General features: G+C 46.5%; 7 non-coding genes and 27 pseudogenes across 7 annotated transcripts; all 34 read right to left on the bottom strand.

The window, feature by feature from the left end:
- Window positions 1-106: 106 nt before the first annotated feature.
- On the bottom strand, window positions 107-225 carry LOC148262740 (5S ribosomal RNA; annotated as a pseudogene).
- A 565-nt stretch (window positions 226-790) lies between these two features.
- LOC148262739 (5S ribosomal RNA) lies at window positions 791-909 on the bottom strand (annotated as a pseudogene).
- A 203-nt stretch (window positions 910-1,112) lies between these two features.
- Window positions 1,113-1,230, bottom strand: LOC148262738 (5S ribosomal RNA; annotated as a pseudogene).
- A 236-nt stretch (window positions 1,231-1,466) lies between these two features.
- Window positions 1,467-1,585, bottom strand: LOC148262737 (5S ribosomal RNA; annotated as a pseudogene).
- Window positions 1,586-1,793: 208 nt separating this feature from the next.
- Window positions 1,794-1,912, bottom strand: LOC148262736 (5S ribosomal RNA). The gene has a single exon (XR_015820412.1). It is a non-coding gene; the product is annotated as a 5S ribosomal RNA (ribosomal RNA).
- Window positions 1,913-2,117: 205 nt separating this feature from the next.
- On the bottom strand, window positions 2,118-2,236 carry LOC148262735 (5S ribosomal RNA). Its single transcript, XR_015820333.1, has one exon. It is a non-coding gene; the product is annotated as a 5S ribosomal RNA (ribosomal RNA).
- A 559-nt stretch (window positions 2,237-2,795) lies between these two features.
- Window positions 2,796-2,914, bottom strand: LOC148262734 (5S ribosomal RNA; annotated as a pseudogene).
- Window positions 2,915-3,459: 545 nt separating this feature from the next.
- Window positions 3,460-3,578, bottom strand: LOC148262733 (5S ribosomal RNA; annotated as a pseudogene).
- A 209-nt stretch (window positions 3,579-3,787) lies between these two features.
- LOC148262732 (5S ribosomal RNA) lies at window positions 3,788-3,906 on the bottom strand (annotated as a pseudogene).
- Window positions 3,907-4,108: 202 nt separating this feature from the next.
- LOC148262731 (5S ribosomal RNA) lies at window positions 4,109-4,227 on the bottom strand (annotated as a pseudogene).
- A 209-nt stretch (window positions 4,228-4,436) lies between these two features.
- Window positions 4,437-4,555, bottom strand: LOC148262730 (5S ribosomal RNA; annotated as a pseudogene).
- Window positions 4,556-5,112: 557 nt separating this feature from the next.
- On the bottom strand, window positions 5,113-5,231 carry LOC148262729 (5S ribosomal RNA; annotated as a pseudogene).
- Window positions 5,232-5,436: 205 nt separating this feature from the next.
- On the bottom strand, window positions 5,437-5,555 carry LOC148262728 (5S ribosomal RNA; annotated as a pseudogene).
- A 204-nt stretch (window positions 5,556-5,759) lies between these two features.
- LOC148262727 (5S ribosomal RNA) lies at window positions 5,760-5,878 on the bottom strand. The gene has a single exon (XR_015820029.1). It is a non-coding gene; the product is annotated as a 5S ribosomal RNA (ribosomal RNA).
- A 204-nt stretch (window positions 5,879-6,082) lies between these two features.
- LOC148262726 (5S ribosomal RNA) lies at window positions 6,083-6,201 on the bottom strand (annotated as a pseudogene).
- Window positions 6,202-6,760: 559 nt separating this feature from the next.
- LOC148262725 (5S ribosomal RNA) lies at window positions 6,761-6,879 on the bottom strand (annotated as a pseudogene).
- A 563-nt stretch (window positions 6,880-7,442) lies between these two features.
- Window positions 7,443-7,561, bottom strand: LOC148262724 (5S ribosomal RNA; annotated as a pseudogene).
- Window positions 7,562-7,770: 209 nt separating this feature from the next.
- LOC148262723 (5S ribosomal RNA) lies at window positions 7,771-7,889 on the bottom strand (annotated as a pseudogene).
- Window positions 7,890-8,091: 202 nt separating this feature from the next.
- Window positions 8,092-8,211, bottom strand: LOC148262722 (5S ribosomal RNA; annotated as a pseudogene).
- Window positions 8,212-8,770: 559 nt separating this feature from the next.
- LOC148262721 (5S ribosomal RNA) lies at window positions 8,771-8,889 on the bottom strand (annotated as a pseudogene).
- A 565-nt stretch (window positions 8,890-9,454) lies between these two features.
- On the bottom strand, window positions 9,455-9,573 carry LOC148262720 (5S ribosomal RNA; annotated as a pseudogene).
- A 205-nt stretch (window positions 9,574-9,778) lies between these two features.
- On the bottom strand, window positions 9,779-9,896 carry LOC148262719 (5S ribosomal RNA; annotated as a pseudogene).
- A 560-nt stretch (window positions 9,897-10,456) lies between these two features.
- On the bottom strand, window positions 10,457-10,575 carry LOC148262718 (5S ribosomal RNA; annotated as a pseudogene).
- A 205-nt stretch (window positions 10,576-10,780) lies between these two features.
- Window positions 10,781-10,899, bottom strand: LOC148262717 (5S ribosomal RNA; annotated as a pseudogene).
- Window positions 10,900-11,235: 336 nt separating this feature from the next.
- Window positions 11,236-11,353, bottom strand: LOC148262716 (5S ribosomal RNA; annotated as a pseudogene).
- A 561-nt stretch (window positions 11,354-11,914) lies between these two features.
- LOC148262715 (5S ribosomal RNA) lies at window positions 11,915-12,033 on the bottom strand. Its single transcript, XR_015820479.1, has one exon. It is a non-coding gene; the product is annotated as a 5S ribosomal RNA (ribosomal RNA).
- Window positions 12,034-12,238: 205 nt separating this feature from the next.
- LOC148262714 (5S ribosomal RNA) lies at window positions 12,239-12,357 on the bottom strand. Its single transcript, XR_015821145.1, has one exon. It is a non-coding gene; the product is annotated as a 5S ribosomal RNA (ribosomal RNA).
- A 562-nt stretch (window positions 12,358-12,919) lies between these two features.
- On the bottom strand, window positions 12,920-13,038 carry LOC148262713 (5S ribosomal RNA). The gene has a single exon (XR_015820079.1). It is a non-coding gene; the product is annotated as a 5S ribosomal RNA (ribosomal RNA).
- Window positions 13,039-13,251: 213 nt separating this feature from the next.
- Window positions 13,252-13,370, bottom strand: LOC148262712 (5S ribosomal RNA; annotated as a pseudogene).
- Window positions 13,371-14,253: 883 nt separating this feature from the next.
- Window positions 14,254-14,372, bottom strand: LOC148262711 (5S ribosomal RNA). The gene has a single exon (XR_015820350.1). It is a non-coding gene; the product is annotated as a 5S ribosomal RNA (ribosomal RNA).
- Window positions 14,373-14,577: 205 nt separating this feature from the next.
- Window positions 14,578-14,696, bottom strand: LOC148262710 (5S ribosomal RNA; annotated as a pseudogene).
- An 888-nt stretch (window positions 14,697-15,584) lies between these two features.
- LOC148262709 (5S ribosomal RNA) lies at window positions 15,585-15,703 on the bottom strand (annotated as a pseudogene).
- Window positions 15,704-15,908: 205 nt separating this feature from the next.
- LOC148262708 (5S ribosomal RNA) lies at window positions 15,909-16,027 on the bottom strand (annotated as a pseudogene).
- Window positions 16,028-16,588: 561 nt separating this feature from the next.
- On the bottom strand, window positions 16,589-16,707 carry LOC148262707 (5S ribosomal RNA; annotated as a pseudogene).
- Between the last annotated feature and the right edge of the window lie 178 nt (window positions 16,708-16,885).

The raw sequence follows: 16,885 nt of genomic DNA, 5'->3' as shown, positions 1-16,885 counted from the left end.
TATCAAGTAAAATGCCACGGCGCCGTGACTCACATTTGTGAATAAATCTGCGGACCATAATTAAAGTCGCGCGTAACGTCGAACGACACATCTGAAAAAAAGAAAATGGGTGCAACACGAGAACTTCCCACGAAGTAACCCATCATTGTACTACTTTCACCAAAGCACACTTAACTGCGGAGTTCTGATGGGATCCGGTGCATTTGGGCTGGTATGATCGCACCTGTTTAATTTTGCGCTGCAAATACATAAACTCATTCCCCTTTCTTCCCCCTCCCGTCATTTGTTTCCTTGTGCGTGCGCACTGCACCTCCCGTGCTCCTTTTAATATAAAGTAAAATGCTACGGTGCCGTGACTCACATTTGCGAATAATCCTGAGGACCATAATTCAAGTCGCGCGTATCGTCGAAAGAATCATCTGCAAAAAAATGGGTGCAACACGAGGACTTCCTAAGAAAATTTGTGAAATAGAAGGACTTCGCAGAAGGTCACCCATCCTAGTGCTACTCTCGCCCAAGCACCCTTAACTTGCGGAGTTCTGATAGAATCCGTTGCATTGGTGCTGGTATGATTGCTCATGTTTCATTCTGCGCTGCAAATACATACACTTTTTCTCCCTCCATCCCCCCTCCCGTCATTTGTTTCCTTGTGCGTGCGCACTGCACCTTTCGTTCTCGTTCAAATATCAAGTAAAATGCCACGGCGCCGTGACTCACATTTGCGAAAAAATCTGCGGACCATAATTAAAGTCGCGCGTAATGTCGAACGGCACATCTTAAAAAAAGAAAATGGGTACAACACGAGAACTTCCCAGAAGGTAACCCATCATTGTACTACTTTCGCCAAAGCACACTTAACTGCGGAGTTCTGATGGGATCTAGTGCATTTGTGCTAGTGTGACCGCACCAGTTTAATTTCGTGCTGAAAATACCTACACTCCTTCTTCCCTCCCCCCTCCCATCATTTGTTTCCTTGTGCGTTCACACTGCACCTCTCCTTCTCGTTCTAATATCGATTAAAATGCCCCTGATTCTTTACTCACATTTGCGTATAAACCAGCGGACCATAGTTCCAGTCGCGTTTAACGTCGAACGACCCATCTGAAAAAAAATTGTTGCGATACGAGGACTTCCCAAGAGGTCACCCATCCGAGTACTACTCTCGCCAAAGCACACTTAACTGCAGAGTTCTGATGGGATCTAGTGCATTAGTGCTGGTATGATGCCACTTGTTTAATTTTGCGCTTCAAATACATACACTCCCTCTCTTTTCTTCCTCATCCCGTTATTTGTTTCCTTGTGCGTGCGCACTGCACCTCCCGTACTCGTTCTAATATCAAGTAAAATGCAACGGCACTGTGACTCACATTTGCGAATAAACCTGCGGACTATAAATCAAGTCGCGCGAAACATCGAAAGAATCATCTGCAAAAAGATGGGTGCAACACAAGGACCACCAAAGAAAATGGGTGAAATATAAGGACTTCGCAGGAGGTCACCCATCCGAGTACTTTTCTCGCCCAAGCACCCTTAACTTCGGAGTTCTGATAGAATCCGTTGCATTAGTGCTGGTATGATCCCTCATGTTTCATTCTGCACTGCAAATACATACACTCTTTCTCCTTCCAACCCCCCTCCCGTCATTTGTTTCCTTGTGCGTGCACTCTGCATCTCTCTTTCTCGTTATAATATTAAGTAATATGCCCCGGCACCGTGACTCACCTTTGTAAATGAACCAACGGTTTATAATTCCATTCGCGCGTAACGTCGAACAACCCATCCGAAAAAAAAAATAGGTGCAACATGAGGGCTTCCCAGGTGGTGACCCATCCGAGTACTACTCTCGCCCAAGCACACTTAACTGCGGAGTTCTGATGGGATCCGGAGCTTTAGTGCTGGTATGATCGCACCTGTTTAATTTCGTGCTGCAAATACATACACTCCTTCTCATTTCTTTCCCCTCTCGTCATTTGTTTCCTTGTGCGTTCACACTTCACCTCTCATTCCTGTTCTAATATCGATTAAAATGCCCCTGCTTCTTGACTCACATTTGCGTATAAACCAGCGGACCCTAGTTCCAGAAGCGCATAACGTCGAACGACCTGTCTGAAAAAAAATTGGTGCGACACGAGGACTTCCCAGGAGATCAACCATCCAAGTACTAATCTCGCCCAAGCACACTTAACTGCGGAGTTCGGATGGGATCCGGGGCTTTAGTGCTGGTATGATCGCACCTGTTTAGTTTTGCGCTGCAAATACATACACTCCTTCCCCTTTCTTCCCCCTCTCGTCATTTGTTTCCTTGTGCGTGCGCACTGCACCTCCCGTTCTCGTTCTAATATCAAGTAAAATTCTACAGCGCCGTGACTCACATTTGCGAATAAACCTGAGGACCATAATTCAAGTCGCGCGTAACGTCGAAAGAATCATCTGCAAAAAAATGGGTGCAACACGAGGACTTCACAAGGAAATGGGTGAAATATAAGGACTTCGCAGGAGGTAACCCATGCTAGTACTACTCTCGCCCAAGCACCCTTACCTACGGAGTTCTGATAGAATCCGTTGCATTAGTGCTGGTATGATCGCACCTGTTTCATTTCGTGCTGAAAATACATACACTCATTCTCCTTCCCTCCCCCTCCCATCAATTGTTTCCTTGTGCGTTCACACTGCACCTCTCCTTCTCGTTCTAATATCGATTAAAATGCCCCTGCTTCTTGACTCACATTTGCGTATAAACCAATGTACCCTAGTTCCAGTCGCGCGTAATGTCGAACGACCAGTCTGAAAAAAAATTGGTGCGACCCGAGGACTTCCAAAGAGGTCACCCATCCGAGTACTACTCTCGCCCAAGCACACTTAATTGCGAAGTTCTGATGGGATCCGGTGCATTAGTGCTGGTATGATCGCACCCGTATAATTCAGCGCTGCAAATACATAAACTCCTTCTCCTTTCTTCACCCTCCCCTCATTTGTTTCCTTGTGCGTGCGCATTGCACCTCCCGTGCTCGTTCTAATATCAAGTAAAATGCTACGGTGCCGTGACTCACATTTGCGAATAAACCTGAGGACCATAATTCAAGTCGCCCGTATCGTCGAAAGAATCATCTGCAAAAAAATGGGTGCAACACGAGGACTTCCTAAGAAAATGGGTGAAACACGAGGACTTCCTAAGAATCATCTCGCCCAAGCACCTTTAACTTGCGGAGTTCTGATAGAATCCGTTGCATTGGTGCTGGTATGATGGCTCATGTTTCATTCTGCTCTGTAAATACATACACTTTTTCTCCCTCCATCCCCCCTCCCGTCATTTGTTTCCTTGTGCGTGCACTCTGCATCTCTCCTTCTCGTTCTAATATCGATTAAAATGCCCCTGCTTCTTGACTCATATTTGCGTATAAACCTGTGGACCCTAGTTCGAGTCGCGCGTAACGTCGAACGACCCGTCTGAAAAAAAAATTTGTGCGACACGAGGACTTCCCAAGTGGTCACCCATCCGAATACAACTCTCGCCCAAGCACACTTAACTGCGGAGTTCTGATGGGATCCGGTGCATTAGTGCTGGTATGATCGCAACTGTTTAATTTTGCGCTGCAAATACATAAACTCCTTCTCCTTTCTTCCCCCTCTCGTCATTTATTTCCTTGTGCGTGCGTACTGCACCTCTCGTTCTCGTTCAAATATCAAGTAAAATGCCACGGCGCCGTGACTCACATTTGCGAATAAATCTGCGGACCATAATTAAAGTCGCGCGTAACGTCGAACGGCACATCTGAAAAAAAGAAAATGGGTGCAACACGACGGCTTCCCAGGTGGTCAACCATCCGAGTACTACCCTCGCCCAAGCACACTTAACTGCGGAGTTTTGATGGGATCCGGAGCTTTAGTGCTAGTATGATCGCACCTGTTTAATTTCGCACTGCAAATACATACACTCCTCCTTTCTTCCCCCTCCCGTCATTTGTTTCCTTGTGCGTTCACACTTCACCTCTCATTCTCGTTCTAATATGGATTAAAATGCCCATACTTCTTGACTCACATTTGCGTATAAACATGCGGACCCTAGTTCCAGACGCGCGTAACGTCGAACGACCCGTCTGAAAAAAAATTGGTGCGACACGAGGACTTCCCAAGTGGTCACCCATCCGAATACAACTCTCGCCCAAGCACACTTAACTGCGGAGTTCTGATGGGATCCGGTGCATTAGTGCTGGTATGATCGCAACTGTTTAATCTTGCGCTGCAAATACATAAACTCCTTCTCCTTTCTTCCCCCTCTCGTCATTTATTTCCTTGTGCGTGCGTACTGCACCTCTCGTTCTCGTTCAAATATCAAGTAAAATGCCACGGCTCCGTGACTCACATTTGCGAATAAATCTGCGGACCATAATTAAAGTCGCGCGTAACGTCGAACGGCACATCTGAAAAAAAGAAAATGGGTGCAACACGACGGCTTCCCAGGTGGTCAACCATCCGAGTACTACCCAGACCCAAGCACACTTAACTGCGGAGTTTTGATGGGATCCGGAGCTTTAGTGCTGGTATGATCGCACCTGTTTAATTTCGCACTGCAAATACATACACTCCTCCTTTCTTCCCCCTCCCGTCATTTGTTTCCTTGTGCGTTCACACTTCACCTTTCATTCTCGTTCTAATATCGATTAAAATGCCCCTACTTCTTGACTCACATTTGCGTATAAACCAGCGGACCCTAATTCCAGACGCGCGTAACGTCGAACGACCCGTCTGAAAAAAAATTGGTGCGACACGAGGACTTCACAAGAAAATGGGTGAAATATAAGGACTTCGCAGGAGGTAACCCATGCTAGTACTGCTCTCGCCCAAGCACCCTTACCTACGGAGTTCTGATAGAATCTGTTACATTAGTGCTGGTATGATCGCACCTGTTTCATTTCGTGCTGAAAATACATACACTCCTTCTCCTTCCCTCCCCCCTCCCATCATTTGTTTCCTTGTGCGTTCACACTGCACCTCTTTTTCTCGTTCTAATATCGATTAATATGCCCTTGCTTCTTGACTCACATTTGCGTATAAACAAGTGGACCATAGTTCCAGTTGCGCGTAACGTCGAACGACATGTCTGAAAAAAAATTTGTGCGACACGAGAACTTCCCAGGAGGTCACCCATCCGAGTACTACTCTCGCCCAAGCACACTTAACTGCAGAGTTATGATGGGATCCGTTGCATTAGTGCTGGTATGATTGCACCCGTTTAATTTCGCACTGCAAATACATAAACTCTTTCTCCTTTCTTCCCCCTCTCGTCATTTGTTTCCTTGTGCGTGCGCACTGCACCTCCCGTGCTCGTTTTAATATCAAGTAAAATGCTACGAAGCCGTGACTCACATTTGCGAATAAACCTGAGGACCAAAATTCAAGTCGCGCGTAACGTCGAAAGAATCATCTGCAAAAAAATGGGTGCAACACGAGGACTTCCCAAGTGGTCACCCATCCGAGTACTACTCTCGCCCAAGCACACTTAACTACGGAGTTATGATGGGATCGGTTGCATTAGTGCTGGTATGATCGCACCTGTTTAATTTCGCGCTGCAAATACATAAACTCATTCTCCTTTCTTCCCCCTTCCGTCATTTGTTTCCTTGTGTGTGCACTCTGCATCTCTCTTTCTCGTTCTAATATCAAGTAATATGCCTCGGCACCGTGACTCACCTTTACAAATAAACCAGTGGTTTATAATTCCATTCGCGCGTAACGTCGAACAACCCATCCAAAAAAAATAGGTGCAACACGAGGGCTTCCCAAGTGGTCAACCATCCGAATACTACTCTCGCCCAAGCACACTTAACTGCGGAGTTCTGATGGGATCCGGAGCTTTAGTGCTGGTATGATCGCACCTGTTTAATTTTGCACTGTAAATACATGCACTCCTTCTCCTTTCTTCCCCCTCCCATCATTTATTTCCTTGTGCGTTCACACTTCACCTCTCATTCTCGTTCTAATATCGATTAAAATGCCCCTGCTTCTTGACTCACATTTGCATATAAACCAGCGGACCCTAGTTCCAGACGCGTGTAACGTCGAACGACCCGTCTGAAAAAAATTAGTGCGACACGAGGACTTCCAAGGAGGTCACCCATCCGAGTACTAATCTCGCCCAAGCACACATAACTGCGGAGTTCTGATGGGATCCGGTGCATTGGTGCTGGTGTGATCGCACCTGTTTAATTTCGCGCTACAAATACATAAACTCATTCCCCTTTCTTCCCCCTCCCGTCATTTGTTTCCTTGTGCATGCGCACTGCACCTCCTGTTCTCGTTCTAATATCAAGTAAAATGCCACGGCGCCGTGACTCACATTTGCGAATAAACCTGAGGACCATAATTCAAGTCGCGCGTAACGTCGAAAGAATCATCTACAAAAAAATGGGTGCAACACGAGGACTTAACAAGAAAATGGGTGAAATATAAGGACTTCACAGGAGGTTACCCATGCTAGTACTACTCTCGCCCAAACACCCTTACCTACGGAGTTCTGATATAATCCGTTGCATTAGTGCTGGTATGATCCCTCATGTTTCATTTCGTGCTGAAAATACATACACTCATTCTCCTTCCCTCCCCCTCCCATCAATTGTTTCCTTGTGCGTTCACATTGCACCTCTCCTTCTCGTTCTAATATCGATTAAAATTCCACTGCTTCTTAACTCACATTTGCGTATAAACCAGCGGACCCTAGTTCCAGTCGCGCGTAACGTCGAACGACCCGTCTGAAAAAAAATTGGTGCGACACAAGGACTTCCCAGGAGGTCACCCATCCGAGTACTACTCTCGCTCAAGCATACTTAACTGCGGAGTTCTGATGGGATCCGGTTCATTAGTGCTGGTATGATCGCACCCATTTAATTCTGCGCTGCAAAGACATAAACTTTGTCTCTTTTCTTCCCCCTCCCGTCATTTGTTTCCTTGTGCGTGTGCACTGCACCTCCTGTGCTCGTTCTAATATCAAGTAAAATGCTACGGTGCCGTGACTCACATTTGCGAATAAACTTGAGGACCATAATTCAAGTCGCACGTATCGTCGAAAGAATCATCTGGAAAAAAATAGGTGCAACACGAGGACTTCCTAAGAAAATGGGCGAAATATAATGACTTCGCAGGAGGTCACCCATCCTAGTGCTACTCTCGCCCAAGCACCCTTAACTTGCAGAGTTCTGATAGAATCCGTTGCATTTATACTGGTATGACTGCTCATGTTTCATTCTGCGCTGCAAATACATACACTTTTTCTCCCTCCATCCCCCCTCCCGTCATTTGCTTCCTTGTGCGTGCACTCTGCATCTCTCCTTCTCGTTCTAATATCGATTAAAATGCCCCTGCTTCTTGACTCACATTTGGGTATAAACCAGTGGACCCTAGTTCGAGTCGCGCGTAACATCGAACGACCCGTCTGAAAAAAAAGATTAGTGCGACACGAGAACTTCCCAGGAGGTCACCCATCCGAGTACTACTCTCGCCCAAGAACACTTAACTGCTGAGTACTGATCGGATCCGGTGCATTAGTGCTGGTATGATCGCACCTGTTTAATTTCGCGCTGCAATTACATAAACTCCTTCTCCTTTCTTCCCCCTCCCGTCATTTGTTTCCTTGTGCGTGCGCACTGCACCTCTCGTTCTCGTTCAAATATCAAGTAAAATGCCACGTCGCCGTGACTCACATTTGCGAAAAAATCTGCGGACCATAATTAAAGTCGCGCGTAACGTCGAACGGCACATCTGAAAAAAAGAAAATGGGTGCAACACGAGAACTTCCCAGGAGGTAACCCATCATTATACTACTTTCGCCAACACACAGTTAACTGCGGAGTTCTGATGGGATCCGGTGCATTTGTGCTGGTGTGACCGCACCTGTTTAATTTCGTGCTGAAAATACATACACTCCTCCTTCCCTCCCCCCTCCCATCATTTGTTTCCTTGTGTGTTCACACTGCACCTCTCCTTCTCGTTCTAATATCGATTAAAATGCCCCTGATTCTTGACTCACATTTGTGTATAAACCAGCGGACCATAGTTCCAGTCGCGCGTAACGTCGAACGACCCATCTGAAAAAAAATTGTTTCGATACGAGGACTTCCCAAGAGGTCACCCATCCGAGTACTACTCTCGCCCAAGCACACTTAACTGAAGAGTTCTGATGGGATCCAGTGCATTAGTGCTGGTATGTTGCCACTTGTTTAATTTTGCGCTTCAAATACATACACTCCTTCTCTTTTCTTCCTCCTCCCATCATTTATTTCCTTGTGCGTGCGCACTGCACCTCCCGTACTTGTTCTTATATCAAGTAAAATTCTACAGCGCCGTGACTCACATTTGCGAATAAATCTGAGGACCATAATTCAAGTCGCGCGTAATGTCGAAAGAATTATCTGCAAAAAAATGGGTGCAACACGAGGACTTCACAAGAAAATGGGTGAAATATAAGGACTTCGCAGGAGGTAACCCATGCTAGTACTACTCTCGCCCAAGCACCCTTACCTACGGCGTTCTGATAGAATCCGTTGCATTAGTGCTGGTATGATCGCACCTGTTTCATTTCGTGCTGAAAATACATACACTCTTTCTCCTTCCCTCCCCTTCCCATCAATTGTTTCCTTGTGCGTTCACACTGCACCTCTCCTTCTCGTTCTAATATCGATTAAAATGCCACTGCTTCTTGACTTAAATTTGCGTATAAACCAACGGACCCTAGTTCCAGTCGCGCGTAACGTCGAACGACCCATCTGAAAAAAAATTTGTGCGACACGAGGACTTCCCAGGAGGTCACCCATCCGAGTACTACTCTCGCCCAAGCAAACTTAACTGCAGAGTTCTGATGGGATCCAGTGCATTAGTGCTGGTATGATGCCACTTGTTTAATTTTGCGCTTTAAATACATACACTCCTTCTCTTTTCTTCCTCCTCCTGTCATTTGTTTCCTTGTGCGTGCGCACTGCACCTCCCTCCCGTACTCGTTCTAATATCAAGTAAAATGCCACGGCGCCGTGACTCACATTTTCGAATAAACCTGTGGACCATAAATCAAGTCGCGCATAACGTCGAAAGAATCATCTGCAAAAAGATGGGTGCAACACGAGGACCTCCCAAGAAAATGGGTGAAATATAAGGACTTCGCAGGAGGTCACCCATCTGAGTACTTTCCTCGCCCAAGCACCCTTAACTGCGGAGTTCTGATAGAATCCGTTACATTAGTGCTGGTATGATCCCTCATGTTTCATTCTGCACTGCAAATACATACACTCTTTCTCCTCCCATCCCCCCTCCCGTCATTTGTTTCCTTGTGCGTGCACTCTATATCTCTCTTTCTCGTTCTAATATCAAGTAATATGCCCCGGCACCGTGACTCACCTTTGCAAATGAACCAGCGGTTTATAATTCCATTCGCGCGTAACGTCAAACAACCCATCCGAAAAAAAAATAAGTGCAACACGAGGGCTTTCCAGGTGGACACCCATCCGAGTACTACTCTCGCCCAAGCACACTTAACTGCGGAGTTCTGATGGGATCCGTAGCTTTAGTGCTGGTATGATCGCACCTGTTTAATTTCGCGCTGCAAATACATGCACTCCTTCTCCTTTCTTCCCCCTCCCGTCATTTGTTTCCTTGTGCGTTCAAACTTCACCTCTCATTCTCGTTCTAATATCGATTAAAATGCCCCTGCTTCTTGACTCACATTTGCGTATAAACCAGTGGACCCTAGTTCCAGACGCGCGTAACGTCGAACGACCCGTTTGAAAAAAAATTGGTGCGACACGAGGACTTCCCAGGAGGTCAACCATCCGAGTACTAATCTCGCCAAGCACACTTAACTGCGGAGTTCTGATGGCATCCGGGGCTTTAGTGCTGGTATGATCGCACCTGTTTAGTTTCGCGCTGCAAATACATACACTCCTTCTCCTTTCTTCCCCCTCCCGTCATTTGTTTCCTTGTGCGTTCACACTTCACCTCTCATTCTCGTTCTAATATCGATTAAAATGCCCCTGCTTCTTGACTCATATTTGCGTATAAACCAGCGGACCCTAGTTCCAGACGAGCGTAACGTCGAACGACCCGTCTGAAAAAAAATTGGTGCGACACGAGGACTTCACAAGAAAATGGGTGAAATATAAGGACTTCGCAGGAGGTAACCCATGCTAGTACTACTCTCGCCCAAGCACCCTTACCTACGGAGTTCTGATAGAATCTGTTGCATTAGTGCTGGTATGATCGCACCTGTTTCATTTCGTGCTGAAAATACATACACTCCTTCTCCTTCCCTCCCCCCTCCCATCATTTGATTCCTTGTGCGTTCACACTGCACCTCTTTTTCTCGTTCTAATATCGATTAATTTGCCCCTGCTTCTTGACTCAAATTTGCGTATAAACAAGTGGACCATAGTTCCAGTTGCGCGTAACGTCGAACGACCCGTCTGAAAAAAAAATTGTGCGACACGAGAACTTCCCAGGAGGTCACCCATCCGAGTACTACTCTCGCCCAAGCACACTTAACTGCAGAGTTATGATGGGATCCGTTGCATTAGTGCTGGTATGATCACATCCGTTTAATTTCGCGCTGCGAATACATAAACTCCTTCTCCTTTCTTCCCCCTCCCGTCATTTGTTTCCTTGTGCGTGCGCACTGCACCTCCCGTGCTCGTTTTAATATCAAGTAAAATGCTACGACGCCGTGACTTACATTTGCGAATAAACCTGAGGACCAAAATTCAAGTCGCGCGTAACATCGAAAGAATCATCTGCAAAAAAATGGGTGCAACACGAGAACTTCCCAAGTGGTCACCCATCCGAGTACTACTCTCGCCCAAGCACACTTAACTGCGGAGTTATGATGGGATCGGTTGCATTAGTGCTGGTATGATCGCACCTGTTTAATTTCACGCTGTAAATACATAACTCCTTCTCCTTTCTTCCCCCTCCCATCATTGTACTACTTTCGCCAAAGCACACTTAACTGCGGAGTTCTGATGGGATCCGGTGCATTTGTGCTGGTGTGACCGCACCTGTTTAATTTCGTGCTGAAAATACATACACTCCTTCTTCCCCCCCCCCCATCATTTGTTTCCTTGTGCATTCACACTGCACCTCTCCTTCTCGTTCTAATATCGATAAAAATGCCCCTGATTCTTGACCCACATTTGCGTATAAATCAGCGGACCATAGTTCCAGTCGCGCGTAACGTCGAACGACCCATCTGAAAAAAAATTATTGCGATACGAGGACTTCCCAAGAGGTCACCCATCCGAGTAATACTCTCGCCCAAGCACACTTAACTGCAGAGTTCTGATGGGATCCAGTGCATTAGTGCTGGTATGATGCCATTTGTTTAATTTTACACTTTAAATACATACACTCCTTCTCTTTTCTTCCTCCTCCCGTCATTTGTTTCCTTGTGCGTGCGCACTGTACCTCCCGTACTCGTTCTAATATCAAGTAAAATGCCACGGCGCCGTGACTCACATTTGCAAATAAACCTGCGGACCATAAATAAAGTCGCGCGTAAAGTCGAAAGAATCATCTGCAAAAAGATGGGTGCAACGCGAGGACCTCCCAAGAAAATGGGTGAAATATAAGGACTTCGCAGGAGATCACCCATTCGAGTACTTTTCTCGCCCAAGCACCCTTAACTGCGGAGTTCTAATAGAATTCGTTGCATTAGTGCTGGTATAATCCCTCATGTTTCATTCTGCACTGCAAATACATACACTCTTTCTCCTTCCATCCCCCCTCCCGTCATTTGTTTCCTTGTACATCCGCACTGCACCTCTCGTTCTCGTTCAAATATCAAGTAAAATGCCACGGCGCCGTGACTCTCCTATGCAAATGAACCAGCGGTTTATAATTCCTTTTGCGCGTAATGTCGAACAACCCATCCGAAAAAAAATAGGTGCAACACGAGGGCTTCCCAAGTGGTCACCCATCCGAGTACTACTCTCGCCCAGGCACACTTAACTGCAGAGTTCTGATGGGATCCGGGGCTTTAGTGCTGGAATGATCGCACCTGTTTAAATTCGTGCGGCAAATACATACACTCCTTCTCCTTTCTTTCCCCTCCCGTCATTTGTTTCGTTGTGCGTTCACACTTCACCTCTCATTCTCGTTCTAATATCGATTAAAATGCCCCTGCTTCTTGACTCACATTTGCGTATAAACCAGCGGACCCTAGTTCCAGACGCGCGTAACGTCGAACGACCCGTCTGAAAAAAAATTAGTGCGACACGAGGACTTCCCAGGAGGTCACCCATCCGAGTACTAATCTCGCCCAAGCACACTTCACTGCGGAGTTCTGATGGGATCCGGTGCATTAGTGCTGGTATGATCGCACCTGTTTAATTTCGCGCTGCAAATACATAAACTCATTCCCCTTTCTTCCCCCTCCCTTCATTTGTTTCCTTGTGCGTGCGCACTGCACCTCCCGTTCTCGTTCTAATATCAAGTAAAATGCTACGGTGTCGTGACTCACATTTGCGAATAAACCTGAGGACCATAATTCAAGTTGTGCGTATCGTCGAAAGAATCATCTGCAAAAAAATGGGTGCAACACGAGGACTTCCTAAGATAATGGGTGAAATATAAGGACTTCGCAGGAGGTCACCCATCCTAGTGCTACTCTCGCCCAAACACCCTTAACTTGCGAAGTTCTGATAGAATCCGTTGCATTGGTGCTGGTATGATTGCTCATGTTTCATTTTGCGCTGCAAATACATACACTTTTTCTCCCTCAATCCCCCCTCCCGTCATTTGTTTCCTTGTGCGTGCACTCTGCATCTCTCCTTCTCGTTCTAATATCGATTAAAATGCCTCTGCTTCTTGACTCACATTTGCGTATAAACCAGTGGACCCTAGTTCCAGTCGCGCGTAACGTCGAACGACCCGTCTGAAAAAAAAATTAGTGCGACACGAGGAATTCCCAGGAGGTCACCCATCCGAGTACTACTCTCGCCCAAGCACGCTTAACTGCGGAGTTCTGATGGGATCCAGCGCATTAGTGCTGGTATGATCACACCTGTATAATTTTGAGCTGCAAATACATAAACTCCTCCATTCCTCCCCCCCCCCCCCCCCGTCTTTTTTTTCCTTGTGCGTGCGCACTTCACCTCTCGTTCTCGTTCAAATATCAAGTAAAATGCCACAGCGTCGTGAGTCACATTTGCGAATAAATCTGCGGACTATAATTAAAGTCGCGCGTAACGTCGAACGATGCATCTGAAAAAAAGAAAATGGGTGCAACACGAGAACTTCCCAGGAGGTAAACCATCATTGTACTACTTTCGCCAAAGCACACTTAACTGCGGAGTTCTGATGGAATCCGGTGCATTTGTGCTGGTGTGACCGCACCTGTTTAATTTCGTGCTGAAAATACATAAACTCCATCTTCCCTCCCCACCTCCCATCATTTGTTTCCTTGTGCGTTCACACTGCACCTCTCCTTCTCGTTCTAATATCGATTAAAATGCCCCTGATTCTGGACTCACATTTGCGTATAAACCAGCAGACCATAGTTCCAGTCGCGCGTAACGTCGAACAACACATCTGAAAAAAAATTGTTGCGATACGAGGACTTCCCAAGAGGTCACCCATCCGAGTACTACTCCCGTCCAAGAACACTTAACTGCAGAGTTCTGATGGGATGCAGTGCATTAGTGCTGGTATGATGCCACTTGTTTAATTTTGCGCTTCAAATACATACACTCATTCTCTTTTATTCCACCTCCCGTCATTTGTTTCCTTGTGCGTGCGCACTGCACCTCCCGTACTCGTTCTATTATCAAGTAAAATGCCACGGCACCTTGACTCACATTTGCGAATAAACCTGCAGACCATAAAACAAGTCGCGCGTAACGTCGAGAGAATCATCTGCAAAAAGATGGGTGCAACACGAGGACCTCCCAAGAAAATGGGTGAAATATAAGGACTTCGCATGAGGTCACCCATCCGAGTACTTTTCTCGCCCAAGCACCCTTAACTGCGGAGTTCTGATAGAATCCGTTGCATTAGTGCTGGTATGATCCCTCATGTTTCATTCTGCACTGCAAATACATACACTCTTTCTCCTCCCATCCACCCTCCCGTCATTTGTTTCCTTGTGCGTGCACTCTGCATCTCTCTTTCTCGTTCTAATATCAAGTAATATGCCCCGGCACCGTGACTCACCTTTGCAAATGAACCAGCGGTTTATAATTCTATTCGCGCGTAACGTCGAACAACCCATCCGAAAAAAAATAGGTGCAACACGAGGGCTTCGCAAGTGGTCACCCATCCGAGTACTACTCTCACCCAAGCACATTTAACTGCGGAGTTCTGATGGGATCCGGAGCTTTAGTGCTGGTATGATCGCACCTGTTTAATTTCGCGATGCAAATACATACACTCCTTCTCCTTTCTTCCCCCGCCCATCATTTGTTTCCTTGTGCGTTCACACTTCACCTCTCATTCTCGTTCTAATATCGATTAAAATTCCCCTGCTTCTTGACTCACATTTGCGTATAAACCAGCGGACCCTATTTCCAGACGCACGTAACGTCGAACAACCCGTCTGAAAAATAATTGGTGCGACACGAGGACTTCCCAGGAGGTCACCCATCCGAGTACAAATCTCGCTCGAGCACACATAACTGCGGAGTTCTGATGGGATCCGGTGCATTAGTGTTGGTATGATCGCACCTGTTTAATTTCGCGTTGCAAATACATAAACTCATTCCCCTTTCTTCCCCCACCTGTTATTTGTTTCCTTATGCGTGCGCACTGCACCTCCCGTTCTCGTTCTAATATTAAGTAAAATGCTACAGCGCCGTCACTCACATTTGCGAATAAACCTTAGGACCATAATTCAAGTCGCGCGTAACGTCGAAAGAATCATCTGCAAGAAAATGGGTGCAACACGATGACTTCACAAGAAAATGGGTAAAATAGAAAGACTTTGCAGAAGGTAACCCATGCTAGTACTACTCTCGCCTAAGCACCCTTACCTACGGAGTTATGATAGAATCCGTTGCATTAGTGCTGGTATGATCGCACCTGTTTCATTTCGTGCTGAAAATACATGCACTCCTTCTCCTTCCCTCCCGCACCCATCAATTGTTTCCTTGTGCCTGCACTCTGCATCTCTCATTCTCGTTCTAATATCGATTAAAATGCCCCTGCTTCTTGACTCACATTTGCGTATAAACCAGCAGACCCTAGTTCCAGTCGCGCGTAACGTCGAACGACCCGTCTGAAAAAGAAATTAGTGCGACACGAGGACTTCGCAGGAGGTCACCCATCCGAGTACTTTTTCTCGCCCAAGCACACTTAACTGCGGAGTTCTGATAGAATCCGTTGCATTAGTGCTGGTATGAGCCCTCATGTTTCATTCTGCACTACAAATACATACACTCTTTCTCCTTCCAACCCCCCTCCCGTCATTTGTTTCCCTGTGCGTGCACTCTGCATCTCTCTTTCTCGTTCTAATATCAAGTAATATGCCCCGGCACCGTGACTCACCTTTGCAAATGAACCAGCGATTTATAATTCCATTCGCGCGTAACGTCGAACAACCCATCCGAAAAAAAAAATAGGTACAACACGAGGGCTTCCCAGGTGGTGACCCATCCGAGTACTACTCTCGCCCAAGCACACTTAACTGCGGAGTTCTGATGGGCTCCGGAGCTTTAGTGCTGGTATGATCGCACCTGTTTAATTTCGTGCTGCAAATACATACACTCCTTCTCATTTCTTCCCCCTCCTGTCATTTGTTTCCTTGTGCGTTCACATTTCACCTCTCATTCTCGTTCTAATATCGATTAAAATGCCCCTGTTTCTTGACTCAGATTTGCGTAAAAACCAGCGGACCCTAGTTCCAGACGCGCGTAACGTCGAACGACCTGTCTGAAAAAAAATTAGTGCGACACGAGGACCTCCCAGGAGGTCACCCATCCGAGTACTAATCTTGCCCAAGCACACTTCACTGCGGAGTTCTGATGGGATCCGGTGCATTAGTGCTGGTATGATCGCACCCGTTTAATTCCGCGCTGCAAATACATAAACTCCTTCCCCTTTCTTCCCCCTCCCGTCATTTCTTTCCTTGTGCATGCGCACTGCACCTCCCGTTCTCGTTCTAATATCAAGTAAATAGCTACAGCGTCGTGACTCACATTTGCGAATAAACCTGAGGACCATAATTCAAGTCGCGCGTAACGTCGAAAGAATCATCTACAAAAAAAAGGGTGCAACACGAGGACTTCACAAGAAAATGGGTGAAATATAAGGACTTCGCATGAGGTAACCCAAGCTAGTACTACTCTCGCCCAAGCACCCTTACATACGTAGTTCTGATAGAATCCGTTGCATTAGTGCTGGTATGATCGCACCTGTTTAATTTCGCGCTGCAAATTCATAAACTCCATCTCCTTTCTTCCCCCTCCCGTCATTTGTTTCCTTGCGCGTGCGCACTGCACCTCTCATCCTCGTTCAAATATCAAGTAAAATGCCACGGCCCCGTGACTCACATTTGCGAATAAATCTGCGGACCATAATTAAAGTCGCGCGTAACGTCGAACGGCACATCTGAAAAAAAAAATGGGTGCAACACGAGAACTTCCCAGGAGGTAACCCATCATTGTACTACATTCGCCAAAGCACACTTACCTGCGGAGTTCTGATGGGATCCGGTGCATTAGTGTTGGTGTGACCGCACCTATTTAATTTCGTGCTGAAAATACATACACTCCTTCTTCCCTCCCCCCCTCCCATCATTTGTTTCCTTGTGCGTTCACACTGCACCTCTCCTTCTCGTTCAAATATTGATTAAAATGCCCCTGATTCTTGACTCACATTTGCGTATAAACCAGCGGACCATAGTTTCAGTCACGCGTAA

Source organism: Carica papaya, chromosome 5, assembly GCF_054855325.1.
Source record: "Carica papaya isolate Zhongbai chromosome 5, ASM5485532v1, whole genome shotgun sequence".
In the NCBI taxonomy this organism is placed as follows: domain Eukaryota; kingdom Viridiplantae; phylum Streptophyta; class Magnoliopsida; order Brassicales; family Caricaceae; genus Carica; species Carica papaya.
The sequence above is the reverse complement of the archived record's forward strand: the minus strand, read 5'-3'. Positions and strand labels throughout refer to the sequence as shown.